Here is a 14138-nt window from a genome sequence, read left to right as displayed (position 1 = left end):
ACACGGTAAGTGCTCAATAAATTTACTCAATGAACAAATGAATGAATGAACGAACGAATGAATTTATTTTTGTTCCGCTTTTCTCTGCACACAGCCTGTTAATGTGATCTCATCCACTCACATGTAACAAACTATAGAAATGATCCCTGAAAGTATAGTCTTGCATCCACTCACATGTAAATGCTACTCCAGTAAGCCAATGGCTTCCGAATCTCAACTTTAATCCACATCAACCGCCTGAGCTTCCAATTCACTTTCCAACCACCCACTGGACATCTCCCCATAAAGATACTTAAAGCACAATACATATCATTTTTCTCCCTCTTTTCATTCCCATCTCATTAAATGGCACCACAATCTTAGATGTCCAATCCAGAAACCTGGGATCACTTTTCCTAAAGGTCTTATTTTTAAGTAATCTCTGTACCCAACGTGGGGCTCACACTTACAACCCCAAGATCAAGAGTCACAGGCTCTACCAACTGAGCCTGCAGGGCACCCCACCCTGCAATCATTTTGGACTGCTCCTTCCTTCTTACTGGTATGTCCATTCAATCACCCATTGAATCATCCATTCAAATTCTGTTAACCCTACTCTCAAATACTCTCAGATCTAGCCAGCTCTCTCCAAGGCTCTTAGCCTAATCCAACCCAGGGCCATCACGTCTCCCCTGAACTACTGCATCAGTTCTAGCCGGTCTCCCTGCCTTCAGTCTCCTTTCCCTCGAATCCATCCTCTATAGGATGTTTTAGGTTTCATCTAGAACATAAATCTTGGAGTCAGAAATAATGTTCAGGCTTTTAGCTTGAGGAATTAAATGATAATGATTCCTATCACACTAAATGGGAGAAGAGGCAGTCTGGAGACAGGAGACATTTGACAGCCTTTGTGGCATTTTTTTAGCTTGGCCGTCTCCTCCCACTAGGGGGCAGAAATCAGCTCATCCATCCCTGTGTCCTCCGCGTCCTCAGCACCCAGCACCGTGCCTGACACAGAGCATGGGCTCATGAACCCTTATTGCATGCAATTGTCACCCTGAAATTCATTAGGAAAGGGACTCTTTTTGAAATCCATGTCTTGATGGCACCGCACCACTTCTATTATAATAGTTATCATGCTGTAATATAATTTCTGTTTACTTGTCTGACTCCTTGGTAAATGGTGAGCCCCTCTTCCATCAGACTTAATCTCTCCCTGGTACGTTTCAAAATCTTCTTTACTGGTCCTTCTACTCCTCCTGACCAGCCAGACTCCACGGCCAACCTCCCAAGGCCAGCCATTCTGCCAGGCCCATTTTCTCCAGCTCAGCTACTTCTCAGTTCCCTGGGTGTCTGTGACTCACTGCCTCGAGGGTAGCTTCTGATCTCTACCATCAGCTACTGCCACTAAAGATTTGGGTCATTGTCACCACTCCTCTCTACAATACCAAGTCACCATGGCTAAGTGAAATGCATGTCCGTAGCATTTTGTTCTCTTGCTGTACTTGCAGAGAGATGCTCATGAGGAAGGATGATGAGGAGCTGATAGAGCAAATAATAAAGGAAAGGGTCCTCCAGGCTGAAATGAGGTTGGGTGAAATGGACGAGGGCATGGAGGCTTGAAAGAGGAGTTCTCTAGGAGCTCGCGGAAGAAAGCATGGAGGAGAATGGCCAAAAAAGAGACTGAAGAGAAAGACAAGCAGCAGCATGTGGGTTGGGGGGAGCTTAGACGATGATTATAATATGACACAAACTGTATAATTATTATTATGGTAGTAATAATAGCTACTATTAATGGAATGCCCAAAATGTCCTAGGTGGCTGGCCAAGTGCTTTCTGTGCATCATCTCATTTCCCCTTCACTAAAACCCTACGAATCAGGTGCTAAGTAGTTTGAACTTCATCTTGTTTATCCTAAGGGCATGGGGATCCACTGAAGGCTTTGAAGGAGGTGGGGGTTGCCTGGTCAGATTTGTGTAGGGCCTGCACGTGGAACGCTGCATGCAAAAGAGGGAGATGTTGGGACCAGGAAAACCATGAGGTAGGTATTGAGCTATTGGTCCATGGGGACACCAAATCAGAAAGAAGAGAACAGGCCAGAATCTATGAAAGGAAGCTAAAGATGGGCATCAGAGAAAGCGGAGCTGAACCAGGGCAGAGTCCTGAGTTAGGATCAGAACTGAGTTTGGGGGCATCTGGGTGGCTCAGTGGGTTATAGCCTCTGCCTTCGGTTCAGGTCATGATCTGAGGGTCCTGGGATCAAGTCCCATGTCGGACTCTCTGCTCAGCGGGGAGCCTGCTCCCCCCCAACCCTCTTTCTCTCTGCCTGCCTCTCTGCCTACTTGAGATCTCTGTCGTAATAAAAAAATAAATAAATAAATAAAATCTTTAAAAAAAAAAAAACCCTGAGTTTGGAAGGAGACCAGGAGGAGTTCCTACTGGCTAGTTTGAGTTTCAGGTGTTTACATCCACTGACAATTGGATATGAGAGTCTGATACTCCCAGGAGAGCTCCAGAGTAAAGATACAAATTTAAAATCAACAGAATGTAGACGGCAGTTGCTTCCAAGGAAATGTATCCCCATTCGGGACAAAGAGCTGGGCTTCATCAACCAGCGGTTGCTTACCTCCCAGAAATCATTCCTCAATGTCCCCCCAGAATTATTCTCCCCTCTGGCCATACTGTAATTCTTGGCTTTCTCCAGCTAGACCTTGCTGGTCCACCTGCAGGCTGTTTCCTGGCTCTCCCCACTAGTTCTAGTTCTGAACTGTCTCTTCCCTACCCTCTTCATGGCTAACTCCTACTTGTCCTTCAGATCATATTTAAAGATCAAGCTTTAAAGATAAGTCCAGGAGAACATATGGTTATCATGTGCTTTCTGTAGCCCGCAAGTAGGCCATCACTTTCCTCTTCCTGCTCCAACTGAAGAGGATTGGGGAGCATGGACAAAAGCATCCCAAGGATCCACATGATTCCTTAATAAATTTACTTAGGGAAGCCGGATTCGGACAGTTCACTGGCCTCGGGGCCCAGGAGCCTAAAGCCAGGCCCTTAGGTACTATTTTGGGAGGACAAGGGAATAAGAGAGATCACCCAAGACACCCTGCCATTAGGGATTTGGCAAGTTCATTCTTCATTTTATTTATTTATTTATTTTTAAAAGATTTATTTATTTATTTGACAGGCAGAGATCTCAAGTAGGCAGAGAGGCAGAGGGAAAGAGGGGGAAGCAGGCTCCCTGCTGAGCAGAGAGCCCGATGCAGGGCTCAATCCCAGGACCCTGAGACCATGACCTGAGCCAAAGGCAGAGGCTTAACCCACTGAGCCACACAGGTGCCCATCATTCTTCATTTTATAAGCACATTTGTTTGCTGTATCTTAGATGCTGTTACCACCAGGGAAGAGGCGTCCTAGGTGCTTACTCAGACCCTATGCCCATTCCCGTTGTATCATTGTCCACACCGTGTTTTTATTACCTGTCTCTCCCCCTAGTCTGAGAGTTTCTTGGCACCTATTTGTTTCATAAATGAAATAATTGTGCCCCCACAGTGTGCCATGCTCCATGATGGGCTCTGGGGCCATCAAGTTGACTAGGACAAGGGCCCTGCCTTCTAGGGGCTGGAGAATATCTGTTTCATTTCAATGAATTACCGTAAATCATTCCGTCATAGTCACAAGGGCTTTGCAAGTCTTGGCATACACATAATTTCCTTTGCTCCTCAGAGCAGCTTGGAGGGAGGTGGCAGATAAGGCAGAGATTTGTTCCCAGGCCCTAGGTACCAGGTAGAATGGAGGCTTGGGGACAGGGGCTGCCATCTTTGTTGTTGCAAGTTCACCACCTGAAAGAACAGAGACAGAGGCCATGGGACGCAGCAGTCCTTCTTTCTCTGGGGCTCCTAAGGGTAGAAGTTTGGCGTGGGGCCGGGTCTTACTCCATTTTCACTCCATCTTGAGGACAGTGCCTTCCCTGGCATTGGGCATGGAGGATCTCCCAGCCCTATTGCTCCCCAGCCTGAAAAAGAGAGGCGCTCAGGGCTACGAGAGGCCACTGGCTGGGCTCTGCCTTGAGCTCCCAGCCCAGCCAGGACAGGATGGGCCCCAGTGTAAACCGGAATCGCCTTGTAAACAGCTGAGCAGCTGGGCTCCATCTTGGCGGGGGAGCCCCAGCAACGACCCAGCAGGACAGCCCCAGCCCAGCAGGGCATTGTCCAAAGAAAAAGGTGGGGAAAAAGCTGAGTAAACAAAGAGGGCTGGCCAGTGTTTCAGTCTCTGACTTGTTATTTCAGCCGGACCGTGGCTGTGCTGACTGTGGGGCGGGGTTGGGCCCAACCGAGCTCAAGTCTGAGTAATCTTCCTCACCACATCTCCTCTCCTCTCCCTCACCTCAATTCACTCTGCCTTCTCTACTCTAGGCTCACTTCTGGGAAAAGGGCCAAAGACGGAGACTGCAAACTAGTGAGGCCAGGCTTCGGGAACCGATGGGAGGGTTAGGAACTGGCCATTTGCCAAGTTTCCATGCATCCATAGGGTTGGGTCCAAGGTGCTGGGAGAACATAAAGCAGAGATCCAGGCAGTCAAGACAGCTTGAGCTACCTTGTCTCGGATACCACTACTCAGCTTCTACAAAGCAATGTCACCTTCACCTTACAATGATCTTGATCCCAAGTTTCCATTTGGAACCCTAGGACTGTCCTTCCCATCAGCTGTCACATCCCAGCCATCCCCAGTCACTGCCCAAGTACAAGCCCCTACAGTCTTCCCCCTAGTGTTTTCATCCCCAAATTACTATGCACCCCTTCCCCCTGGCCCTCTGTCACCTCCCCTCCTAGCTTTTCCCTTCTGCCCCATGAAGCCCCCGGGCAATTCCACACAACCTCAGCTTCTGGATATTTCCTCTATTTCCCATCCCTCCGGAAATACAGCTCTCTGCAAAGGCCTCGTCTACAGCTCTTGTCTGCAGAGGCTACGGACTCTTCTGGATCCCAGCTTCATGCTCCCCTCCTGCACACTTCAGGCAGCCACTGGTCTACCCTCATGTAAAGACAAAATCCCTGTTCCCTTCAAGCTCTTGGTATTTCATTAGACTACGTTTCTTTGCTATCTTTGTCATCTACTGATTTCTTTGTTGTTCCCCAAAACGTACACCTATATCAATCTTCTCTCCCCCATTCCTTCCTTCATCTTAGGGGGTCTCAGGGCCCCCCAAATGATGAGCCACCCAGTTCCCCTAGTTCTCAGACTTGACCACCTCATCTTCAGCGGTCTTCACTACCACTTTATCTGTCCACCCATGATCCCATGTCATTCATCCACTGAACACGTGTTTATGAAGCACCTAGCCATGTCCTCAGCCCTGGAGAGAGAGTGCAAACAAACCCCTGCTGTTATCAAAAGCTTTTGTGTTTGAGGCAGGAAACAAACAATGAAAAAAATACTGAGTAATTAGCGTGATCGGTACTATGAAGGAAATAAACAGCCTGCTAAGATAGAGAGTCATGGTGGGAGGGACTTCTCTATGTAGAATGGCCATGGAAAGGGTTCCTCCATGACATTTGAGCTCAGAACTGATGGAGGAAATGGGGCCAGGCATGCAAAGAAGGGTCCCAAGAAAGGGAAGAAGTAGGAGTACTCAAAGACCTGATAAGGAGGCCAGAGTAGCTAGAAGGTATTAAGGGGGAAATGGTACAGGATGAAGTCAGAGAGGCAGGAAGGAGGCAGGAAGTAGGGCCTTGTAGCCTATGGCAAGAAGTTTGGGCATATGCTACAGGGGAGGCTATATGAAGGTCAAGTTATTGGATTAAAAAACTGCATTACCATGGGGTGCCTGGGTGGCTCAGTTAGTGAAGCGACTGGTCATGATCCCAGGGTCCTGGGACAGAGTCCTGAATTGGGCTCCCTATTTGTCAGGAAGCCTGCTTTTCCCTCTCCTTCTGCCTGCTGCTCTGCCTACTTGTGTTCTCTCTCTCTCTGTCAAGTAAATAAAATCTTTAAAAAACAAAAAACTGCATTACCTCTGAATATTTTCTATTCCAGCCACCTATGCTTCCCTGTCTCTCACACCCAGACTCCTGCTTCACCTCCTAACCGCCTCCCATGGGAGGGGCAAAGATAGCATCCAGCAGGTCCCACCCTTGTATCCTTGGCCCGTGATTGGTTCCCAGTAAGGGTTGTTTGCATGAGGGAATGAATAATCAAATAAATTACAGTTGAACATCTCCCCTTTGACCTCATGAAGCCTTCTGGTACCCAATTCTAATGTTTTCTCCCAGTGTATCAGCACACCCTGCTCATTATTTCTTTACCAGGACTGAGCCGCTGACCTCTTTCTCACCTGTGCTCCTCAAGCCCTCTGCACCTGTCCTGTGATACTACTTAGCAAAACCTTATCTCTGGATCATTGCCACAGTCCATCTCTATGCCCATGGCTGAGAGCTGGTGAGCAAAATCACACAACCATACAGACCTGTCCTCCACATCATCTGAGTCTCGGATGACTCCGTGTTGACTCAACTTCTGTCCCTCGACCACTCTTGCTTCCTACTTTATGTAGAAACCCAGGATACCTGACATCCCTCAACTTTGAGCCTAAACCTTTTCTTCTCTCCTTCTCTCTTCCAGAGGCACACCTCCTCTTGTTCTAGACCAAGCTTCTCTGCCTTCTTCCAAGTTCCCTGCGATCTGATCTCTACCTTGCCCTTCTCATCACCCTTCCTTCTGTGCCTTATCCTTTAACACCAAACAGTATTGTACTCCGTAACCCACGTAACTAATGTCTATCAAGACCTTATTACGTATCAGCCTCAGTTCTGAGCCCTTAACATGAGTTAACTCATTTCATCATCACCCTGGCCATGTTGCACTGTATTATTCTTTATTATTAGACTATTCATACTATGCCATAATTATCCGCATTTTGCAGATGAAGAAATTAAGGCATAGAGAGGTTCCGTAACTTACCGAAGTCACATAGTGAGTATATGGTAGCTAGGTTTCAGATCTACGCAGTCTCACTACAGAGTTCGTACTTTTTGCTCTACTTCTCTGTTTTTTTCTGCTGAGCACACCTTTTGCCTCTACTTCTTTGCCTAATCTCTACTCATCCATGAAGACACAGCCCAAGAATCATTCACTCCAGGGAACATCCCTTTACCACCCTTCCCCAGTCTCTCTCCCAGATCCCCAGGTCTACTGCTTCCAACGTTTAGCTTGTAGTAGATGCCTGTTAAGTTTTTTAAAAAGAGCATTATGATGGGCGCCTGGGTAGCTCCGTCAGTTAAGCGTTTAACAATTGGTTTTGGCTCAGGTGATGATCTCAGAGTGGTAAGATTGAGCCCCCCTATCAGGCTCCAAGCTCAGCATGGAGTCTGCTTGGGATTCTTTCTCTGGGCCCCTTCCCCTGCTCTATCTCTCTCAAATATGTGTGTGTGTGTGTGTGTGTATACATATATGTATATACATATATACACATATATGTATATGTATATACACACACATATGTGAGCATTATTGAGGTAAAATGTGTGTAACATACCATTTGAAGTGTACAGTTGAATGTAATTGGGGTATTTAAAGTGTATTCACAGGACTGTGCAATCATCATCAGAATCCAGAATCCGGAATTTCAGAACACTCTGTCCCTCTTTAAAAAAAAACCCACTGGTGTTCAATCTCCCTCCTCCACTTCCCAACCCTAAGCAGCCACTAGACTACCGTATCTAAAAATTTGCCTGTTCATATCAAAGAATTCTGTAATACATGGGGAGGGGGGTGAATGGCTTCTTTCATTTAGCCTGCTTTCAGTGTATCCGTACTGTAGCATGTATTAGTATTTCACTCTTTTTTAGGACCAAATAACATTCCATTGTGTGAATACAGCCCATGTTATTTATCGGTTCATCAACTGAAGGGCATTTGGGTTGTTTCTGCTTTTTGGCCCTGATGAATAACGTTGTCATGAACATTCACGTAAATGTTTTCATGTGGAAGTATGGTTTTTTTTCTCTTGGGTATACCCCTCAGCATGGAATCGTTCTGGCTTATGGTAATGCCATATTTAGCATTTTTAGAAACTGCCCCATCTTACACTGCCACCAGCAAATACGGAGGGTTCTAGTTTCTCTACATCCTCTCACCAGCCCTTGGTAGAGTCTTTTGGTTCCGGCCTTCATAGTGAGTATGAAATATTCTGACAAATGTTTTTTTAAACTAAATGTAAGCTCAGGGTTTTTAAGGAAGTTTGACATTGGAGTTAGGTCCCAAAGGATGAGAATGAATTGACCAGGTAAACAAGGAGGACTTGAGACAGCTGGCTGCTAGGCAGAGGGGATTTTACTCTGCTGGCTGTGGACTATGGAATTTCACAAAAGATCTAAAACCTTGTGGATGAGACCTGCAGAAGCCACAACTCTAGAAGGAAAGATGACTGAATTAGAATAGCAAATGATCTTGACTGGCTCAAATGATGGGTAGAAACTTCCAGCCAGATGCAATGCAACCAGGATAAATATTTGATTTTGAGGACATGCAGAGGGAAGGGAGAAAAGCTAGAGAAGCTCTGGGGAATCTTCAATAGTAAATTCAGAAGAATCCAGCAAGTGCTATGGCTTTCCTCTCCCCCCCCCACCCCCACCGCCTAGTATCTGATATCATTTATCATCCCCCCACAATGAGGGGACAAGTAGTTCTGCTCCACTTCGCACCGATTAGACCAACCTGGAGGCCCAGGTCCGATGCAGGAGAACAGGCAGTCAACAACTCGAATCACCCCCAATTGCCTGACTGTATGCCAGGAATGACATGTTCCTATTATCTAGCACCCATGACCTTCACAACTGTCCTAGGAGTAGGATAATAACAATAGCCAATATTTATTGAGTGCTTACCCTGTCCTCAACTTTCTTTGTTCTAAGTGTTTTACATGTATAAAATCACATAATCCTTGCAACACCCTGAGGTAGGTAAATGATCAGCATATTTCAAATGAAGAAACAGGTACAGAGGGTTAAGGAACTCGGCCAAGGTCACACCCAATTAGCGAGCCGTTAGACCAAGATTCAAACCCCGGTAACTCAAGAGTCTGCACAAGCCAAAGACATGGCGGGTCTCTGGGAATCGGGGAGAGCTCTCTGGTAGGCAGTGCAACCCGGATCTTCGTCTCTGCCTAGACCTGGGGAGCCCCACTCTGAGCCGCGATACTTGGGTTCTGGTGCTGTAGGGCCTAAGAAGTGAGTGGCTCCCTCCCTGAGATAAGCAGCCTCTTACACGCGGTCTTGTTTGTCTGAGCACGAAGGGCAAGAATGGGGACAGGCTTCGTGCTTGAAGCTTTTTACTAGGATTTGGGGCAGTTAGTTCTGGGCACCCATCTGGGACAAGGAGCTATTTGTGGAGAGTGTTTACTTGTTCTGCCCTTCATCCTACGACCTCTGCTGACCTCCTCTGACTGAGGAGGTCTCCGCAGAGGTCCTGGCCTGTCCTTGGACCACATCCTGAAGAAGTTGTTTCAGTGAGGAAGTTGTTGCCTCATCTAAGGTTATGAGAAAGAAACCGTATCTCAAAAAGGTGAAGGACCTGACTCCATTCCTCTCACTATTAAAGAATGAGGCCGCGATTTTGTTTTTTGTTTTGTTTTAAAGATTTTATTTATTTATTTAACAGAGAGAGATCATAAGTAGGCAGAGAGGCAGGCAGAGAGAGAGAGAGGGAAGCAGGTTCCCCACTGAGCAAAGAGCCCAATGCAAGGCTCGATCCTAGGACCCTGAGACCATGACCTGAGCTGAAGGCAGAGGCTTAACCCACTGAGCCACCCAGGAGCCCCGAGGCCAGGATTTTGAACCTTAGGCTCTGACTCTGGATGCTTGCTCTTTTCCCCTTTATCATGCAGACTTCCTTTGCCCATCGTGGCAATAGAAAATGGGTCTTATGTCCTCAGTGGAACAGAACTGGAGTGCCTAGGGGTCATGCTATGTGAAGTTGGGTCATACTGGGAATCACTGAATGGACTAGAAATGCTCAACCTGGAGAAAAGAAGACTCCAGGGAACACTGTTAGTGTTTTCAGATTCCCAAAAGGCTATCATGTAAAACAGAGATGAAGGACTTCTCTGTCTGAGGCCAAGGGGTTAAACACAGACCTGTGGGTGGAACTTCCAGGGAAATAGATTTTAGTTCAAGCTGTGTGTGAACTTTCTAAACAGCCAAAGCTCTCCAGAGCTGAAATGGCTTCCTGGGGATGGCTGGAGTCTCCTGGCCTTGGAGGTGTTTAGGCAGGCCACCTATCAGGAATATTGCAGATATAAGCTAGACCATGGGAACTAGGAGGATTTAAACAGAAGAGTCTGGGGTTCTTGGCTCCAAGTCCAGCCTCTCCTGGCCTCCAGAGTTCTGGAAGCCTCTGAACCAGCTCCTTCTGGTTATATGTCCTTCCTTTCCCAAGCATTCTCTAGCTTCTCCAGGAGACCAAGGGAAGGAGCCCCGCTTGCCTGGGCCTGTGTCTACAAGACATCAACTTCTGGGCCACTGCTGTCTCTAGGTCTTGCTTTTCCTCTGATGCTGGTATACCTTCCTAGACCAGGAAGTGGAGCCAAGGCCAGGTCCAGAGCCAGGGTCTCAGCTAGGAAACTGGTGGGAGAAAAGTTTACCTGTGGTCCAGAGCTAAGGTCTAGGGCCAAACCCTGGATGAGAGAGGGAGTGTCCTGAAGGCCTGCCTTTCTGGGGCTGAGGAAGGAAGGCTCGTCTGATGACATCTTCATTAGGATTTTCCTCTCGTCATACAGACTCTGCACCACACTCACACACATATATAACTATTGGAAAAACGATTTTAATACCCATGGCACATTGTCCTTGTGTGATATAAAATCCAATGACATGTGGCATTTGGAAAAGGTCACTTCTCCCATCAGGATTCATTAGCCTGTTTCAGCCTCTACGCCTGCAGGACGGGTCCCAGCTGCCTGTCCCCTGCAGTAGGACCAGCTGGACAGGTGGGGCCCACAGGGACCCTCCCTGGAGAGCAAAAGGACTCCCCAGGGTGCTAGCCAGGGAATCCTTGCTATGGCTGAACTCTTTCCCACACGTTCCTGAGGAGGAGGGAGGGATGGTCTCCAGAGAAAATGAAGTCTCTTGCCAGGCAACCATGACTTTCGGTTCTGGAGTCCAGGGAGAGGAGAAAGGCAGAACCAAAACCTCAGTGTTTTTCTAAGAGTTTCCTCCTCTGGGCAGAGGGAAGGAGACATGAGGAGCTCTGCAGAGAGAGCGAGGGGTCCAGAGTGGGTGCTCTGAGGAAATAAAGGATGTGAGGGGAAAGAGAGACCTGTGAAACCACAGTGGGCAGGATCCTAGGTCTTCCTTTAGGGCCCTGGATAGAACCTGAGATCTCCTGGTGTTTTATTCAGTCCTCTCTGGCAAAGCTGGGGCCCAAGCCGGCTCTTCTTACTCCACTCCTGTGTTCTTCATGCTCTTGGATTTCATCTCTAGGATGAAGCACTGGGGACCAATGGCCAGGTCCGTGAGAGAGGCAGTGTCTGTCAGTGGTGACACTGGTGGGGCCAAGGGATGAGCCAGGTGACACCAGCATTTGTGCCCCATCCACCTCCTGTGTTTGACCTGTGCTGCTGCATGAAACAGCCAGCGCTCACCTTGGGAGGCCATGTCTTTACCAGCAAAAGGGGAGCCTCCTGATCCTTGGCGTCTGGGGTGGCTAGTTTATAAGAAGCTGCCAACAGATCCCAGAGGAACTCTGGTTTCAGAGTAGGAGGACAAGGACAGTCGGCGTCAGAGAGACAACGCTGAAAACACTGGAACTGAGGGGCCGGTGAGCTAGGAGGAGGGGAACCAGAAAGAGGTATTCCCTGAGGGAAAGCCCGAGAAACCAACCCCCCCAGCATAAGCAGAGGGTGCCGGAGCCCGCCTTGCCTGTCGGTTCAATCACACACTCGTGCGTGCCTGCCGAGGGACCTGGCCTCACACTCCAGTATCGAGTGGGTGCGAAAAGGAGGGAGCTCCAGCAAGGAGACTAAGAAGAGACGTCCAGGGAGGCAAGAAGGGAACAGGAAAGTGGGTTGTGACAGAAGTCAAGTAAAGCAAGTGTTCGAGGAGGAAGGAGTGAGCCCCCGTGCTCAAGCGCCTGTGGGTAGAATAAGGCGACAGGGTTACTGAGATCTAACCTCGCGAACCAGCTGATGGGGTGACACCAACCAGCCCAGCCCACCCCCCACCCCCCACAAGAGCGCACTGGAGGGAGGACAGAGAAGAAGGAAGGGGAGATGAGGAACACTGACGGCTCTTCCGAGCAGAGTTGCTCCCAGAAGCAGAGACACACATCCACATAGACACTGGCCAGTTCACCTGAGAAACACCGATTGCGGCCTCCGCGCCAGGCCATCTGTCCCCAGAAGCAAGCAGCTGGGTGGCTGGACGAGGCAAAGCTTCTGTTCTCTCACTGACGGTTTGAGCTTCATTCTCCTGACTGTTCCAACAGAGATGCCGCAGGCCCTGCCCTCCCTGCTTCAGGAATTCGGCATGTCACAGAGTTTTTTAAACAGCCCGAAATTCCCAATGTTTTGACCTATTGTCCCAGCAGGTGGTCCCCCTGGGTTCTAATTTTTGATTCAGAAAATGTGGTCGTTCTGGGATTGTTGTGAGCATCAAAAGAACGAATCACATGGAAGTATTCCGTGACCTGCCAAGTGCTGTAACCGCACAAGGCGCACAAGGCGTTACTCAGACTGGCTGGCTGAGACGGACAGGCAGGCGGGGCCACTCCTTGCTTTGTGCTCTTCCAGGGTAACTTGCTCCCCGCTCCTTCCCCGCGCTGCTCTCCTTGCACTTTCAGGGGGCTGTAAGGTGTGTGCCTCTCGCACCAACTTGTGTGGGACATAGGGCCTGGCACACGGTGTAACAGACTCCCTGGACTTCTGAATGAGTGGGCACATGGTGAGAGACACAGACGAATAAACAGCAAATTACGATGTGAGACAGAAGAAAATGGTAGTCACCACAGCTACCAGTTATCAGGGACTGACGCAAAGTTCTTCACACGTGGTGCCTCACCTCTTTGTCACGGCATCACTGAGAGGTAGATGGGATCATCCCTCTCTTCCAGATAAGGCTCAGAGACATTAAACAACTTGCCCAAGATGCAAAGATCCTGAGGGGGGGGACAGCTTACGTCAGCCTAGAAGAAGGTTCCAGAAAGGGTCCTTTGGCCCTTAGATTGTCCCTTCTCTGGTCCTCTCCCAGGCAACTGGCCATGAACCCACCACTTCAATCTTCTCCCCTCCCTCACCAGGGCGGGCCAGGCCAGGCTGGTCTAACCCTAAGCAGCAGCTAGGGAAGGAGCTGCCCAGAGCATTCATTTCTCTTTTATAGCCCTTGTCAAACTCCAAAGCAAGTCGTAAATTCATTAACCTCGAACGGATTAAGCTGTACAGCTTACTTAGCACCATAAACAAGATCATTGGGATGTTGATTTTCCCCTTTTACTGCTTCACTCAAGGAAAGCATGGCTGGCTCCAGCTCTGGAAACAGGGTTTTGCTCCCCTGTCAGGGTGTAAGATGCTGGCAGTCCGAAAGTAGTTAGTTGCTGCTACCGGCAAGACTAGGGCTAAGGGCTCAGGTACGCCAAGCCCAAGAGTTGCCCTCCCCCACCCTCTGCTTGTCTTGGCACAGCCAGAAGTAACCATTTCTAATCCAGCCACCCAAGCCTCTGTCTCCGGAGCTGGCACTAAGCGCCCCTGGGGGAAGCTCAGGGGAGAAGCTCGAAGGCCTACCCTCCAGGTCACTGGCTGTCCCACCGAAGATGGTACTATGGAGGCATCTCCTTCTCCCAGCTCCCCAGCCCCTACGGTTTCCTCCAGCTCAGCCCTTCCCCAGTGAGTCCTTATCCGTTTCTCCTGTCTCTCTCCAACAGAGTAACGTCCCTCCTGATCAGGAAGCGTCCCCTCTCTGTGCTTGGGATCCTGTTTCCTCACGTCCTCTTTTAGGCCCGGCTCCAGCAATGGTGCCCCCTCCTGGAGCCCCAACCCTTTTCCCTAAGCTAAAATGAAACACACAGCGGTCATGACCCAGATCCCATGCCTCTCTCTCCGTTCCTGAATGGACAGTCCACGCCTGACCCCCACCTAGCCTCCTTCCCTCCCCTTCACTCCTTAGGCCCCTGCA

The 14138-nt window shown here is 48.9% G+C and overlaps 1 protein-coding gene and 1 pseudogene across 4 annotated transcripts in view; one reads left to right on the top strand and one right to left on the bottom strand.

Moving 5' to 3' along the window:
* The window catches only part of RNF220 (ring finger protein 220), a 217579-nt gene that overhangs the window by 141769 nt on the left and 61672 nt on the right, over nucleotides 1–14138 (top strand). The gene's annotated exons all lie outside the window — the stretch shown is intronic.
* On the bottom strand, nucleotides 91–162 carry LOC116568292 (annotated as a pseudogene).

This window comes from Mustela erminea, chromosome 10 (assembly GCF_009829155.1).
Source record: "Mustela erminea isolate mMusErm1 chromosome 10, mMusErm1.Pri, whole genome shotgun sequence".
In the NCBI taxonomy this organism is placed as follows: domain Eukaryota; kingdom Metazoa; phylum Chordata; class Mammalia; order Carnivora; family Mustelidae; genus Mustela; species Mustela erminea.
The sequence above is the reverse complement of the archived record's forward strand: the minus strand, read 5'-3'. Positions and strand labels throughout refer to the sequence as shown.